Source organism: Corvus hawaiiensis, chromosome 5 (genome assembly GCF_020740725.1).
Source record: "Corvus hawaiiensis isolate bCorHaw1 chromosome 5, bCorHaw1.pri.cur, whole genome shotgun sequence".
Classification (NCBI taxonomy): Eukaryota; Metazoa; Chordata; class Aves; order Passeriformes; family Corvidae; genus Corvus; species Corvus hawaiiensis.
In genome coordinates, this window is record NC_063217.1 from 51,771,167 (window position 1) to 51,787,630 (window position 16,464).

Sequence of the window (16,464 nt, forward strand, 5' to 3'; positions counted from 1 at the left end):
TTTCTGCACTTGAAGATTAGTATCTCAAGGAAATTGGAGTGCTTTCTGCTTGTGTCTTGAAATCACTAGTTTGCAAATCCCTTGAAAAAGAAATGTTTACCAAAAAAATAGTGTAAACCACAAGTCTTTGTTTAGCTAAAAGTAACAATGTTATTGTCGTGGGTTAGCAAAGCATAGTCCCGGAAGTGATGTTCTTGCAAAGGGGTTCTTACAGCTCCTCTATGACCTGACAGAACCTGTCAGCTGGCCAGTTTGAATATGGACAATTCTCTAAGCCACTTAAAATTGTGACCGCCTCTGTGATCCACACTTAAGAATAGACAAACCCTGGGCAGAGGTCTGTCTCATTTCCAGTGCTGGGACAGGTGGCTGCGGGGACCGTGTGGGGGCCAGGCCACAGCCATCCTGGGGCTGATGGGCCCTGTTCCACCTGCGGCCCCCCCACAGCCCTGCTCTGTGCAGACGGAGTGGCCCGGCTCCCCCTTTCCAGTGCTGTCAAGATTCAGCTGAAAGCTGCCCACCGCTGCCCGGCAAAGATTATGTGACCAACAGTGATAAGCCACATTCCAGCTGCAAGGCCTGGGTGAGATTAACGTTTTTAGTGCTGTGAAGGGCTGAAAACCTGAGGGAGGAGAAAGAGGAGGGCTTAAAGCTGAAATTCTGTTGTAAACCTATGATGTATCAGAGTATCCTGTTGTAATTTCATGAAGGCATGGGGGGTGGAGCGTTCAACTCATACTTGTGAGCAAAAGTACCTGCACTGAGATAGGCAGATGCTGACACAGCTGTAATTTCATGAGAAGTTTGGACAGGGAGAGATGGAAGCGATGAGGACTCTTACTCCACATGGAAAGGGGAAGACCTCTGTTCCTAGAGATGCTCCCAAAGTCCTAGAGATGAAAATGAGGAGGACCCTTTGCTCCCAGGGAAGGAGGAGGGCCTCTGTTCTTATAGATGAAATGCTCCCAGAGATGGGTGAAGAGAACTTTTATTTCTGAACGGCTCAACCTTAAAATTGTACTCCAAAAAACTTCAAGAGTGGACCCTCGAAAGCAGTTGTGGGAAAAGCTGCAAGTCGTGGGAAGGGACTCACATGCGAGCAGAGAACCAACCTGGGCAGCTGTCTCGTTGTGATAATGTTTTCATAGCATGGGCAAGAGAGACTCCTCTTCCTAAATGGACTGAACAAGGTTATTATGGAAGTGGTAAACAGACTGAACATCTTAAGGGTTGTCTTTTCACATTGTCAGTGGGAGAAGGGAGGAAGGTGGGGGGAGGATAAGTGTTCTGAAGGTGTGGTCCAATTTTTTTTTCTTCCCTCTTTCTTCTTTTAGGTCTGTTAATAAACTTCTTTATATTCTTTCAAGTTTGGTGCCTGCTTTGCTTTTCTCCTAATTCTTATCTCACAGAAGGTAAACAGCAATGAGTATTTTGGACCAAACCACTACACTAAATTGGTGTTTCCGCCCAGTTACAAACTGAACCCGCTACAGTTATAAACAGGTAAAAAACAGCAAATAAGAATATCAGTGTAATACGAACTATTTCTCATGCCAAAATTTTTGGTAGTAACAGTTACTATAAATTGATACAAAGTATTTTCAAGTCTTATGCTAGCTTTTAAATCTAAATCAATAATATTTTGTTCTCTATTATTTTGCCCCAGTAAGGTTCTATGATAGCCTCAAGAGACTCAAAAATGAATGTGCTCTCTTTCAGGTGATACAACTTGTTAGTCCCTTTCTTCACAAAATTTTTTCCTGTACAAAGTGAATCCCCGAAGATATTTCTAATCTCATTTAATCCTTTCACTGCCTTGATAGCCTGCCCTGCAGTATTTTATCTTTATCACAGTCATGGAAGAAAGTGCTTTGGTCTGCAACTTTTCATGGGAACAAAATTGTACCTCAGACTTGTGGTATAAGACATGACACAGTAATGCGTGAACCATGAATTATTGAAAAAGTAAAGGAATCCTGAAACAGAATCCATTTTCCAAAGGCAAAAGTTCAGTCCAGGTTTGCAGGCTGGATACCCTAAACATCAAAGCCAGCCAAAACATGACCTACAGGGAGATGAGTCAGGATATCTCAGGTCACTTCCTGACAATCAGGATTTGTACTGAGTCCAACTGTAACATGAATGTTTCACTGAGATAACAAAACAGATAGTTGCACCTCCATGCCTTTAAATAACTTTTCCTTTCTTACCTCCACTCTAAATATGATCCAAGCTAATGATACAGTAAGTGGGAAAAAAACAAAAGAAAAATGCCCCCCCCCTCAAAGTACACAAAACTGCATAATCTTACCCTCACACGCTCCCTGTGGAAAAAAAAAAGGAAAAAATCTCCTTGGAGAAAATGATCACAGACCCTACATTTTGAAATATTAAGATTAGTAGGTAAACGTAGAGTTTTTAATATACATATAATATACAGTCAAACCCAGTGGATTTAAAGATGCAGGCGGTCCATCCCCTCCAGAGTTGACCTAGAGGATCTGCTCAGTCCCATTTCCAGGCCTCACCAGGAATGAAGCGGAACACTACCCTCTCATGGACACAAGATCTCTGCAGACACAGCTGCTTGCAAAGAGATTAACAGACAGAAGAAGAGTATTGGCACAGGCACTCAAAACAGGGACTGCCTGAGTAATCACCTGGTCCTTTCTCAGGATTCTCTGGGAAAAACCCTTCCCAGATCTCACCAGTTTTTGACTCCCAGGTGCTTGATCTCTCTGGGGTCCTCCTATGACATCTATAGTCTCCAGCTAGCTAGCTCCAAGCCCCTTGGCATCCCCATTAACCCTGACTTCTCCTGCTTGCCAGATAGTCTGCCTTGAAGTTTGCTACTGGGTAACGTGCAGAATAGAGACTGCACTGAGACAAAAAGAGGTTAAAAACAGAGGTTGACCAGGAAATGATGGGTGATGATCAGCTGCAGGGTTGGTGAGACAAGCACACTGACCAAGAGCTTGTCGTCCCTTGCTTACACATCCCCAGCCTCTTTTAGGCTCCTTTCTCTCTATTTCTCTGCATTTGTTTCATCCCAGTTCATCCCCATCTCTCCACTCTAAAGCTTTTTTCTTCTCAAATATTTGATGATCATTTCTGTGCAATCCTCAAAACCTTCAAAGCCAGAATGCCCCTCTCCACCCCCTTCCAATCTTCCCCTAATACATCCTGTCCATCTTTTTGCAGTCATCCCCTCAGTTTGTGCAGTGTTCCTCTGTGGAACCACCATAGAAAATTTTGCAACAGGAACAAAACTTTAGTTGTTTGAGATAAAGACTGACTGACCTCTATCAATTTGGGTGCTTTTAGCACTTGATTCAGAGGGAATGAGATTCCCAAGTCATTATTGCTTCTCTGACCACTGGCTGCTCTTTGTGTCTATTTTGAGCAGTAATTAGTCAGATATCCCTTCTTTTGTCAGCCTTTCTCCAGTGAACAGTAGAGTGCAGGCAGCCTAATTTCATGGGTTTCTCTCTTACTAAATTCCTTTATATTTTATATAATGAGGTTTAAAACCAAACTCCCTCAAACTGCATGATTCATTCAGGCTTTCTATAGGCGACCCAAGTGGTAACAAACAGCAGCAAATTAGTGAAAGAAAGAAATATATAATTCATGTAAATAGTATTAGGGACTTCAAAGACTAAAAATCTATCCTTTTAAGTAGAAACAATCTGACGCAAATAATGGTAACACTTAGCAAAATAATAGTTATTTAATGAACTCAAAACCAGCAAAACTTTCTTGAGATGGTTGTAATTTTAAATTTGTTATACTAACCAACAAAGTTTGATACAAATACTATGTCACATATATCATATATATATATATAGCGTGCAAACAATCAACATAAAGGGATTTTTCCTCCTTTTTGTAATTTTAAACATCTTTTTTACTGACTTCATGCTTCTGAGCCAGAGATAATGGACTTACTTCAGATTTATTACTCCAGATTTGTGTATTTGTGAATAATACAAAAAATAAATCTGTTGTTAAGTGCTTTAATTTGAATGGAAGATACTAAAGGGATTTATACATTCGATCTAAACCCAGAACAAGATCAGAACAAGAAGGAGAAAGAAAATGGTGCTGAAGTAAAATCAAAGATAGACTCAAGCCTTTTTCCTATAACTTCTTTGTTACTTTTACCTTGAGATGGATTTTTTATATATTCCTTCACCTAACAATAAGAATAACTGCTCTTAATACTTTTAAAGAACAAAGTGAGCAGTCTCTTTCAAAAAAAAAAAAAAAGAGAAAAAAGGAACCATCTTATAAATGCCATATAAATTCTAGTTTCTCCTTTTTTCCCCCTAAAATTATAATCTTAAATATTTGCTACATCTGTCTTAAAGAAAAAAAAATACAATTCTTTTTTAAACATACTGTAAGCATAATTTTTTTTTTTTTTAGTACAACAGTACTTTTCTCAAAATTTTAATACCGATTCATGTACATCAGGCTCATAACTTGAAGTGATTTGGGAGTTTTCCAAGGTGAGCCTTGGAAAAGCTGAATGAGTGTCTATACTTGAAAAGAAGACTTCAACTACTATTAAGACTGGCTTCCAGCTCTAAAACGATAGAAAATTTGGGGGTTTAGGTAATGTCTTAAGAATTGAAACTGTCTGTATTATCCTTATGAAGTAACATTGTAAGATAGGACCAGGTTGGAAAATACATACCAATTCAAAACATACATGCATATCCATACTGTACTTTAACCTCAGTGTTGCTGTTGGACTTCTATGGAATTCTAATCAGATGGCTACAGGAAAAAAAAATTATTTATTTATGTGATTATGAAAAGTTACTAATTAGCTTGTGTTTTTCAAAACAAGTATTTCTGACATATTTGGGCTTTGTTTACACTTCTAGTTTGCAGAAGGTCATCTTGAGGTTTTTTTTGCCAGAACACTCTGAAATTGAAAGCTATACAGGATTGGAATTTGTAAGTCAGCAACAAAAAGTGTAACAATTTGTATGGAGGTTACAGTCATAAAACCAGTATGAACTTCTCCTACTGTCTTTCTTTCTAGATCTCAGTTGCTGAGACTAGCACAGAGATGCCATTCAGTGAATGCCAGTTTATCCATGTAAGAAGGACAATATAAATTTAAAAAATTATATATATATATATATATATATATATATATATGGAAGAAGAGTCAAGAATATGAAAATAAGAGAAAGGTCAGAAAATTCCCAAACAGCTGCATTTTTGTAGGAGATGTGAATATTCCTGGTCAGCATTTGAACTCTTTTAGTAAGGTATTGCTCATTACCGTCAAAATATTTTGAGAATTTATTTTTAAGACTTCCATCAAAAGATGTGGAAATAAAAGAAAACAGTCTCTTTAATTAAGGTATGTGCTTTTCTCCAGTAACTACTTAACAAATGCATAAAAATTCAGAATGCTAATCCTCAAATTCCATCTCTAAATTTAGATTTGTGTTTATATCTTTTTTCTTAGATGGAACCACAGGTTCTGCCATACTGAAGAGATCTCTCGTGTAGATGCCACACCATGGTTTTGTGAACCCAGCACGGACAGTGCCTTCAGATTCTGTGAAATTCTGGCAGCATTTGTTGGCCTGAGTGTTCAGGACTATTTTCACCCACGGAGCACAGTTTGCTACTTTGGCTTCAATGCTGCTGCCTATGGAAGGTGCTTTAAAGAAGATAAAAGAGAAAGGTTTGCTCAAAGCAAGCCTGCCTTCCCCTCTGCACCACCATGGACCTATTTCAACTCAATTTAAAGGGGTCAGGTATACCTGGAGTAACACAGAACTATTTTCAGTCCCTCAAAAAATCTGCTTTGAAGCTAATCCCAGCTCACACAGGAAGAGGTGGAAGGAAGAGAAACCAGAGGAAAAAAAGGAAATTATCTGGTCTGATTAAAAACTTTGCAAAAGAGTGGTCAAAAAGTATTTCAGGGATACTTGATCAGTGTTGAGTCCTTATTTCAAAATGTTAAGGATTTAAAAAAATGATACAACATAACATTAATGGACAATAAGATGTATACAAATAGTATGAATGTAGGTGTACAAAAGTAAATACTAAGTGTGGCCTTTGGCAGAATATCTTATTCAAATAAACATTTGAAGAAAACTTTTAAGGAGTTCCTCAAAATACGTATCCATCACCACACATTTTCTCACGTCAAAATTGTGTTGAACGTTTGCAATAACCTTCATATCAGTTATTAGTAGTGGTTATGGATTTTTCATGTGGGGTGTTTCAGCTTCTGCTTTTAAAATCAGATCTCAAGTCAATCAAGTAACAGCTTGCTCACATGTAGGGAACAAAAAGGACACAGAATTAGTGTTATTGCTAATGTACAAAGCTATTACCAGGGAATTCAGAAGGTTCACAAACTTTTTATGCAATGCTATCACCTACGAGATTAGTTTATGCCGTGTGACCTTTTAATGCAGTTTTAAAAAATCTGCTCTCAACCTTTAAAAAATTAACCAAATTGTAGAAAATACTTTTAAGACATTCATTAATAAATAAACATGAAAAAAGAGACATTATATTTGCACTGATTTTCTTCTACAGTGCATTTTATTGGCTGTGTTTTAAATGTACAAATTCAAGCCTTGGCTGATTTTTTTCCATTTTGCAATTTGTTGAGGTTTTTCCTCCCCTTTCTTTTAAAAAAATCTTCCTTTAGAACTGATACACGTGTCCATTGACAACAAGAAAAGCATAGATGCAGTCCTTTTGTCCTGAAGTATTAAACCAGTCCTATGATCTTATAGAATCTTTTCGCCATCTGCACTTCTACTGTTATGCCTCAATTCCTGGGGGACATTTGTAAAAAAATAGCTGACTGATCTTCTTCCTTAAGTTTTATTTTAGCTGCAAGAAATCTGGTACACTGCTAATAATGCTAACAGGTAGTCTGTTGCCAGAATGTTACACTTGGCATCAGCACTTTGCAAGTTTTCTAGCACTGATCCAAACAAGGAAGAAGAATAAATTTAGTTCAAATCCTGATTATAACATGATTTGTCATACCTTAATGTATCCTTGATCTGAATGCCATGAAATTTTGCCAAACACAACTGTGATGATGACGTTTCAGGGTTTCAAGCTTTCCCCATTCTTTTCCCTTTCTAAAAGTAAATAAATAATTCTACTAAATGCTTTGTTGAACACATAAATGAAGCTTTGGGGTCCACATAACCATTTAGAGAAGTGAATAATTTTATGTAAAAGAGAAAAACCCCAACCAAAACTATTGAGTGACTTAGATTGTCTCAGCTATGGTGGTAATAATGCCAAGGTTGTGTGTTTGATCCCTGCACAAGACATTCACTTAAGAGTTGGACGGGTCCTTGTGGGTCCCTTCCAACTCAGAGTATTCTGTGATTCTGAGTGTGTTCATTTCAGTGTGGTTTTGAGTCTTATATCTAAGTGAGGCATCAAACTCACCTGAAATAGTCAGAGAGAATAATGAGAACTTGTTAATGATTATTCCTATTGCAGTAATATCTAGGATATGAAATCAGTGACCAAACTGCACAATTCTAAGCTAACTACACCAATGGCAACAGTGGTATTTGTTCCATTTTAAAATCCAGCTTTCTTGAAGACAACAGGGCTACCTATGTAAGGAAAAACATACCTGTAACATAACCGTCACCATGTATAGTTTCTTTGTCAAGAGAAACACTACTTATACTAATTCTGTCCCTTTCTGTTGTGAGTAATCATTTGACAGACAGATTACATAAATATGAGACAGCAGCAACAATTGGCTTTCCTGGTGTGACAGGATTCATGTTGCACAGACCTAATTACTTCGGACTTGTCAAAGGCAGAGACAACTGTGGACGATAGATAGTGTACGGCTAATGATGCATCTCATGTGAACGAATGGACAGGTTAAGCTACGTGTGCCTGCCAAATTTCTATTCCTTCACACAATTAATACAAGATGTTCAGGAAACAGATGGCCAGGCATCTAAAAGTCAAATCAGAATATCTTTTATGGTCTGTAGGGAACAGTTACTGGCAGCAGAATTGAAGGTGATTAGCATGTTGTTGACAGTCTATTCAATCTTCTCTATCATTTATTTAAAAGAAGTAATTATTCTCTGCAAGAGACCTGACTTACCTTCCCATCCTACTAGTACAGCTGTGCCTGAGAGAGGACCAAGTGTTTTCTGTCACACTGAGTTTAGACCTCTCTGAAACACAAGAAGTTACCATAATGGTGTTTTCAGTCTCAGAATAGAAATAATGTGTATCCAAGCCATTCTCACCATGCCTGTCAGGAGCTGCGATTGTTTTATCTTGCTCTTCAACTTAATTTTAATGTTTAATGTGGAGAATACCATCATATTCCCTTTACTTATAAGCTAGGTAAGCAAACTCAATGGGAAGTTATCCCAGTTATGGGTTTAGCTACATTTTTTTAGTAACCTTTAACTCCTATCTGTCTTTGCAACTCTCAGATTTTTTTCTGTTCCTTTTCTCATGAAGCCTTCCAGTTTGTTTTTTTTTTGGCAGTAGGGCAAACCATACTGTAGTATAGGGGAGGTGTAGTACTATATGAATATTATATTAGAACTTAACTTTTTTCATGTGATGCTTTTGTGCACCTCATAAAAACCTGCCATTTTCTTTGCTGACTCTCTTTTACTTTGTCACAAAAACAGCCTCCGAAAGATGCTGTTAAGCTCAAGAGAAATTTGGACAGGTGAATAAAGTCTGAATTTTTTTTCCTTGATATATTTCAATAGAAGACCATTCCCTTGTATGTATGCAGTATATATTTCAGAATGTTGTTCTGGTTTTTTGTGCCACACAAATTTAAAAGGATTAGCCTTGACATACACTCATCTCTTTTGATTGCCCAATATGGGTTCATCAACAAAACAGTTCCCTTGTATATCCAAGCTCTTGGCAAATTCAAGACAGGATGAAAAGCTCAGAGCACAAAAATTTTGTGCCCCATTATGTTCAAGTTTTTTTGTCATTGTATTTTGAGAAAGTATAATCAAATAGTGCAATAAGATTCACATAAACAGAATTCCCAGTGGAGGTTCCTCCTACCTTGAACTATAACTGCTTTTTTACTCATAATAAAGACATTATTTTTTAGCATTATTCTATATTATATTATTGCATGATCACACATATATGCCAGTCTGTCCACTACACCTCCTGCTAAAGTGACAATTTTAAAGGAGTTATGATCTTTAGAATAAGATTTTATTCTGATGATTTTTGAGGAAGGACAAAGTTTTGTATGCTGTTGGACAATAGACAGCTGTAAAGCAATGTCAGAAATATATCCTATACTTCATGGAGAGATAAAAAATGTTTCCATTGACTCTAAGGATTTTGAACATTTGACATTTTTTTTGCTTATTAGTAATAGAGAAGTAGACGAGAATTAGAATTAAGCCTAGTCCTGAAACAGTTCTTACCAGGAACACTACAGAATTTAGTAAATAGGCAGAATTTCTTTCTAGGTGAAGTTTCATCCATATATTTTCCATTAATGAATAATTTTTGAATAATATTAGACCACAGAGAAAATCGCCCTACAATATAAATCTGATTAATATTACCAATGGGAAAATATATATTTAGCTCAATCAATATCATCATTCTATACAAATAACTCAATCTTCCATTTCTAATTTACTCACAGTGACCAATCACACTAATGTAATACATTTCAATCAGGTAACAGCTGAGGAAAATTAAACTAAGTTGCTCATACGGACCAATCTTGTAAAAATCTCATTTTTGTAGTACTGATTTTAGTAACTGTGTCAGTTATCGTTATAAAGCAATTTTTAAATATTTATGTGGAATAAAGGTAGGAATGGAATGGATTTTTTTCTCCCTTGATATCTGCAGTAGAGTGATACAGGACTTAACAGAGATTTTTTAAGATTTTTTTCTTTTTCACTTGAATGTTGCTATCTTCTTGAACACATTGCACAGGAAAGCAATTATAAACCAGAACTAATAATGGTAGGCTAATCTCATATTTCTGGCAAGAAGGGCTAAATGCAGAAACAGAAATTCAGAAAGCTCACAGCCCACAGACATCTCAAGAAAAAATTGTAAATAGTTGGACAGGTTATAGAGTAGTCTGTGGATCTCAATTTGATATCTAGTAGTTACACAAAGGAGTCCCATAGTGTAAATAATAGTTTCTAATCGCATCGAGTTTTGGCATAGATTTTTTATTTCCACAGTTGAAAGAAATGTCTATTCTTAGCTTCTGTTCCCAGCTGACAGTCCTAATAGCTTGATGACAATTTACACTATGATTTTAAAAGGTTTTTTCCAACCTAAACGGTTCTGTGATTCTATTAATGATGTTATTTTTAACTTTATTCTAAAAAATGGTATAACTTTAAGGTCACACATAACCATATGAAATGGACTATTGTATGACTATATGACATGCTGGAGAACAAAGACATAAGCAGCAAAACTGACAGAAAACTTGTGTATGCTTTTTGGTGTTTTTTTCTCTTCCAGTAATTATGAATATTCTGACATTTCCTACCACCGATCATACATTAACAGACAGAAATTTTTACTTTTGATACATGCAAAACTGAAGACAAACACAGCCCCAAATAAGCTTTTGAAAGCAGTTGAAAGATATCCAAGTTAGTAGGATATGTCACACAAATTTGTGTTCCTGAGTTCGCTGTTGTCTCAAACATCCAAAAAACCTCTTCAACAACACCAAGCTGGTGATACCTAGATTCTTTATTTCATAATTTTCTGATGTGAACATATTTTGACCCTTTTCCACTATCATTTCCCTCCTTGTTTCTCATCCCTATTCCCTCCATATTTGATGAGGTATGTGATATATATGCCTAGTTAGATACCTACAGGAATTTTTCATGATTCTATAATCTGCATTAGATTTAGCAGTAGTTCTAGAAAATTTTTATGCTCTAAGAGCAATAGATTTAGATTGCAATAAATTTTTTTTTAAAAAAATTGAATATAACTTAAAACTACAAAGCTTAAGAAGAGCACACAATTCAATTAGGCTTGCTATTGTAGTTTAGTTTCTCATTTTATACAGTGTTGCCTCTGTGACTCCAGACTAATTTCTATCTCAGAATATCTGTAAATTACGGATGACTCACAAAAAAGTTTCAAGGTAAGTATTCTTATTGAGACCCACATGCTGATTATAATGATTGACACTAAGAAAGGTCTCAAATCAGTGTGGCATCCTGCAGAGTTTTTCACAGGTATAGCCATCTTTACTATGCAGATCCTCAAGTGACTTCAAAGTTTCTTATAAGTAAGCCTTCACAAATCTTAGCCCTGCTTGCCAGAATATTCATTTTAATCTCCTTAATCTTTTATTTATCAGTAAAACATATGGAACCCATTTGACACTAAATAGAGAATATATAAAGGCAATAATTCCCATCATTTAAAAATGTGAGGATGAAACAGGGAGACACAAAATTATTCTGAAAGCATGTACTACATTTTATGCTCAATTTATTTCAATACTGATCCTTAACCTTGCTTTTCCTTCTTTCCATATGCAGGCTTACATAAAAGATTTCTGAGTTTGGACCAAAATAAAATTAATAGCAATGATTTATCTATTTAACAAACATAATGACTATTCAAGAAGCACAAACCTGAAAGAACTACTTTAATCTGTCATCAATGCTACAAAATCCTTTTTTAAAACAATCATAATCTGTTTTTAAATTAGGCAATATATTTCTCCCATTCCTTCTGTTGTGGTAAGAAACTGTCTTCCCTTTTCCAGGCTATCTTAATTACTGAGAAGTTTACTTCCCTGTGTTCTGGTGTTTATATACTTTTAGGGGTTTTTCACCCAGCTGCTGTTAACTATCATATTTTTAAACTATATTTATAGATCACTCAGATTTTTTTTTATGCTATTTCGGCCAAACTTCTCTATTTTCCTCTCATGAAATATATTTCCCATTCCCCTGTTTATCCTGAAAATAAAGATTTTTCTTCCTTGTACATAACAGTCCAGAGGTCTCATGAGCGTTTTCTGTAAGAACAGTAACTCCATCTTAAAAATGCTTGACTGATGTTTTCTAAGGCTGAATTACCATTTTTAAAAACAGCTTTGCTTTGGTGATTTCAAGTAATCATAGAATGTGTTGGGCTGGGAGGTACCTTTAAGATCATTAAGTCCAACATTCCTGCCTTGATCAAGGATACCTTCCACTAGACCAAGTTGCTCAAAGCCCTATTCAACCTGACCGATTCGTAGCTAGCTTGGACATCCCAAATGTTTTCTTAATTTCTACCTGTATTGTTTCCATTTTATAGCCTAAACCATTGATAGAAGTACTTTTTGATTTTCAAATTAGTGAATTTTATTCTACTTCTAGTAAATAATTCTTACTGCATCTGCATCCTTTTCTGTACCGATTGTCAGCTTCATTGCATCAGCAAACTTCCACTGTGCAGGAGAATACATCAGTAAAAAAGTATTAAACAAGATTTTCCCCACTACTTACCTTTGAGTTTTGCTACCAAACTTCAACAAATTCAACAAGTGTCTCACTAACAGAACTTCCTTAAGCATCTTGCATCTCTGTCTTTCTCTGTATGGTATTATATCAAATGTTTTACTGAAATTGGATTAAAACTATTGAATTTCCCTGTCTAGACAATCAATCTGTTGTCTTATCAAAGACAGATACAAGGTTAGTCTGACACAATCTACTTTTGATGAACTGATGCATTCTTTTCCAACATTTTTTCATTTACAGTCATGATTTGAATACTTACATTCAGTGTTTGTTCATAAATTGTATGCTACTGAGGATAGACTAATCAGCTTGCAGCTGCATGTTTTTCTTTCCTATAAGCTAGATATTATATTTTCCTGTCATATGCTGCCACTCCAACTCGGCAGATTCATTAGAAATTCCTGCTAATAACTGCCAATTTCACAGGCCAGCTGTTTTGAACTTCTGGGAATGAAGAACATGCATCTCATACAATATTCAAGCAGACCATTTTTTTATCACCTTTCTCTGAAACTTTTTTTTTAAATCAAACTGTTTCTTTTTATTCACCCCTTACTCATTGTCTACTACTACTATTACTCAATCAGTAGTACTCTTTTAGAGCCATTATGTCCTCCATTATAATTTATTTCTTTGCTGACTGAAGAATCTACTTCATCAGTGAGAAGCACAAGCTTTAAGCACTCTTACGTAATCTGTTGACTGGAAGAATCCTTTCCTCAGTGTTTAAGTACTGCACTCACACAGACTCTACTGCTGACAGGTGGAGGAAAAAGGATAATTTATTGAACTAACATACACCTCCAGTGTTTTAGAAAGAAACCCCCAAAATCTGAGAACACTTTTTTCAGTCAATAGAATTAATCTCTCTTTCTCTTTTTAAAATGTGGTGTTCATTAAGCACCTTCACAAACCTTTAATATAGCAGTTTTATTTTTCAAAAAAAGTGTAATCCCTACATACAGGAATTTGATACATTTTGATTTTGTTGTATAGTAATAGATTTCACAGCTTTACTTCTCTAATATAAGGCTGAGTTACAATGAGCATATTTCATCTTCCAGAGCGCAAAAAATTTCTCTCTGGGCAGAATTTATTTTTTAGTCACATGGTAAAGTGCATCTAGGTTGTGTTACTTTCCTCCACTTCTCCCTTCTTCCCCCATAGCTTTTCACAGTGGGTTGATACACTGAAAATAGATACTTTTACCAGTTTTTAAATTTCAGTCGTTATTAATTTTGTGTAATTCCATTGTAATGGTATCTTATATTTTTATTGCAGGTTAGGATGTGCTTTGGCAATCTCAGGAATGAATACAAATTGTGTGATACAAGAATCTTAAAAAAAAAAAAGCTTTCTTGTTGTTGTTATTAAAGATCCAATGAAACAAATTTCTTTTGGCAGACCATGCTTACCATTCCAATGTTTTCAATTCCATTTTTACATTAAAAACTAAAGGATATCAGTTTGGATAATTTAACCTTTGTACAATTTCCATTTAAGATTCTAGCTTCATGAACACTAAGAAAAGATTATTTTTAAGCTCCATATTTATTGCCAGCAATTCCTGCTCCTGTAATGTCCGAACATACCTGAACTTCAATACTGTCATAGCTAACACATGTAATCTTGTTTCAACAGACTTTACCTCAATAAATATGTCACAAATGTTTTCTTCTTAAGTTTCAATTACTTTAATTGACTTGGCATTTGACTCTGTTAATCAACATTCATCTTATCTCAGTTGAAGTAATTTAACCTGAGTTCAATTAAATTAATTCTCAGTCTCATTCTTAGAAAATTGCATTCACAATTATACTTTGCACAAGACTATTTAAATTGCCCAGAATGAGAAGTGTGATATTTCAATATCTGTATATGGCCCTAAATCAAAGTTACATCTGATTTCCTTAACAATTTCTTTACAATTGAGATTTTCAACCCAGTTATTCGACCTTCTTGACAATTTTTTCTCTGTTGTTGAATTCCCTTTGTTCTGATTTCCTTAGTAACGACTTAGAAGGAATAAATGCTCACTCTCTTTTCTCTTGGAAAAAGAGGAAGCAACAGGTGAAACCATCAGCCAGAAAGTGCAAAAGAAGCAAAGAGAAGGCAGGTGCCTAACTTACCTATTCCTTCTATGGAGTGATGTTTGCTACAGGATGTTTTGGATGGCCTGAAAAAATAACTTGACAAATACCTGGAGAAAAGACACATTAGTGACAGTTAAATACAGAAATACTACCTGTGACTGAAAAAGATTCTGAACCTTGAACAGTAGGTATTCCTTGGAAGTATCACTTCACATTTAGACTTTTTATGCTCCCTCCTCTGGATATCTATAATTGGATGGTAAGTGCTTCTAGATATCATTATAGTTCAATATGACCTAAGTATTCAGAAATTCTGTGTTATAATGACGGGTCTGTTTAATGACAGGCAGAGACAGTCATCACTTGTGCAAGATTACTTAAAGGAACATAATAATTTTTCCCATGAGAAAATTGGTATGAGTTCATAGTGTGACTACAAAATATCCTCAATCAATTATGCGGTCACATCTTTTGCTAAATATCACCTCTGGTGGGTTTTGTTGTGGTTATTTTTGTTTCTTTCCTTTGTTTTTTTGGAGGTATTGGTCCGGGATTTTTAAAGAAATTGATCCAAAAGTATATTGAAGCTGACAGCATATTATTACTAAATGTTCCCTACTCTTGGGAAAATATATGAAACTATGACCATGCTGTCTACATTTACATATTTGCGCAAATGTTTCATAGAATTTTTGGCAACAGGACACAGACATGCTTAGTTTAATTTTCTGTCTCTTACTCAATGGAATTTTACTTTCTTTATCATGATACATAATATTAGAATATTTTATACTAGCCTCAGATGACTGCTTTGTGACAATATTTACTGATATATACATATTCACTATGCTCTGTATGTTATGTTATATATATTCATGTAACCTTCTGCTTTAGAGATGGGAAGTTATTTTATATTCAGTTCAATGCTTGCTGTCACAGAAGCAACAGAATATTCATTAGGGTTTCTGTAATTTTAACCCTCTTTTCAACAGAACTCACTAATGTTTGTTCCCCACATATGAAAGCAAACCAAAACCTGTAAAATCTTTGTACAAACAGGAACCTTAGGACAAAAGAAAAGCGTAGCTCACATTAATTGTTAAGAAAATATGTAGATTTGCCACTTGCTTTGTTTATTCTCTTATATATCATTCCTGGGGTATTAAAAATAACCTTAAATCTTAAAACAACTTTATAATTTAAAATAAAATAATCTTGTTTTGTTAAAATAATCTTAATAACTCATTTCACAGGCCACAGCCCAAGATGAGTAAAACTCCTCGTCCCACTAACTGCTCCATTCAAGAATTTTTCCTCTTAAGATGTGAAATGTTTAAAGGAACATTAAAAACAGTTCAAAAAGCACATTTCACTAAAATCTGTCTGTTAATTGCCTGAGCTGCTTTGATAATCTGGTCTCTGGGTTGTGATGGGTTATTCACAAAGAAAAATTTTAAGCTGGTTTCCTAAGGCTCTTTCTACTAGTAGCAAAATGGGAGACATTCTTTTATAGGGCAAATTGGAGCACACAAATCACCCTCTGGTAAGGGCTTTCCACTTCTTGATGTACAGGGTAAACGTCGGGAGACAAATCTCCTGGGCAGATATGGAGACCACTAAAATCAGAGGGGTTTGGATATTTGAACATTTTTGAATTAAGCAATTTTCTTTCCATGCAGTTTAGGTGAGGTAACATGCTATATTACAAAGAACGAATATCACTAAATCATATTAATGTAGCACAAAAGATGTTGAGAACTATCACTTCAAATTTAATACCTCTTTTTAAATTAAGTCTATCATCTTCTGAAGGAAAG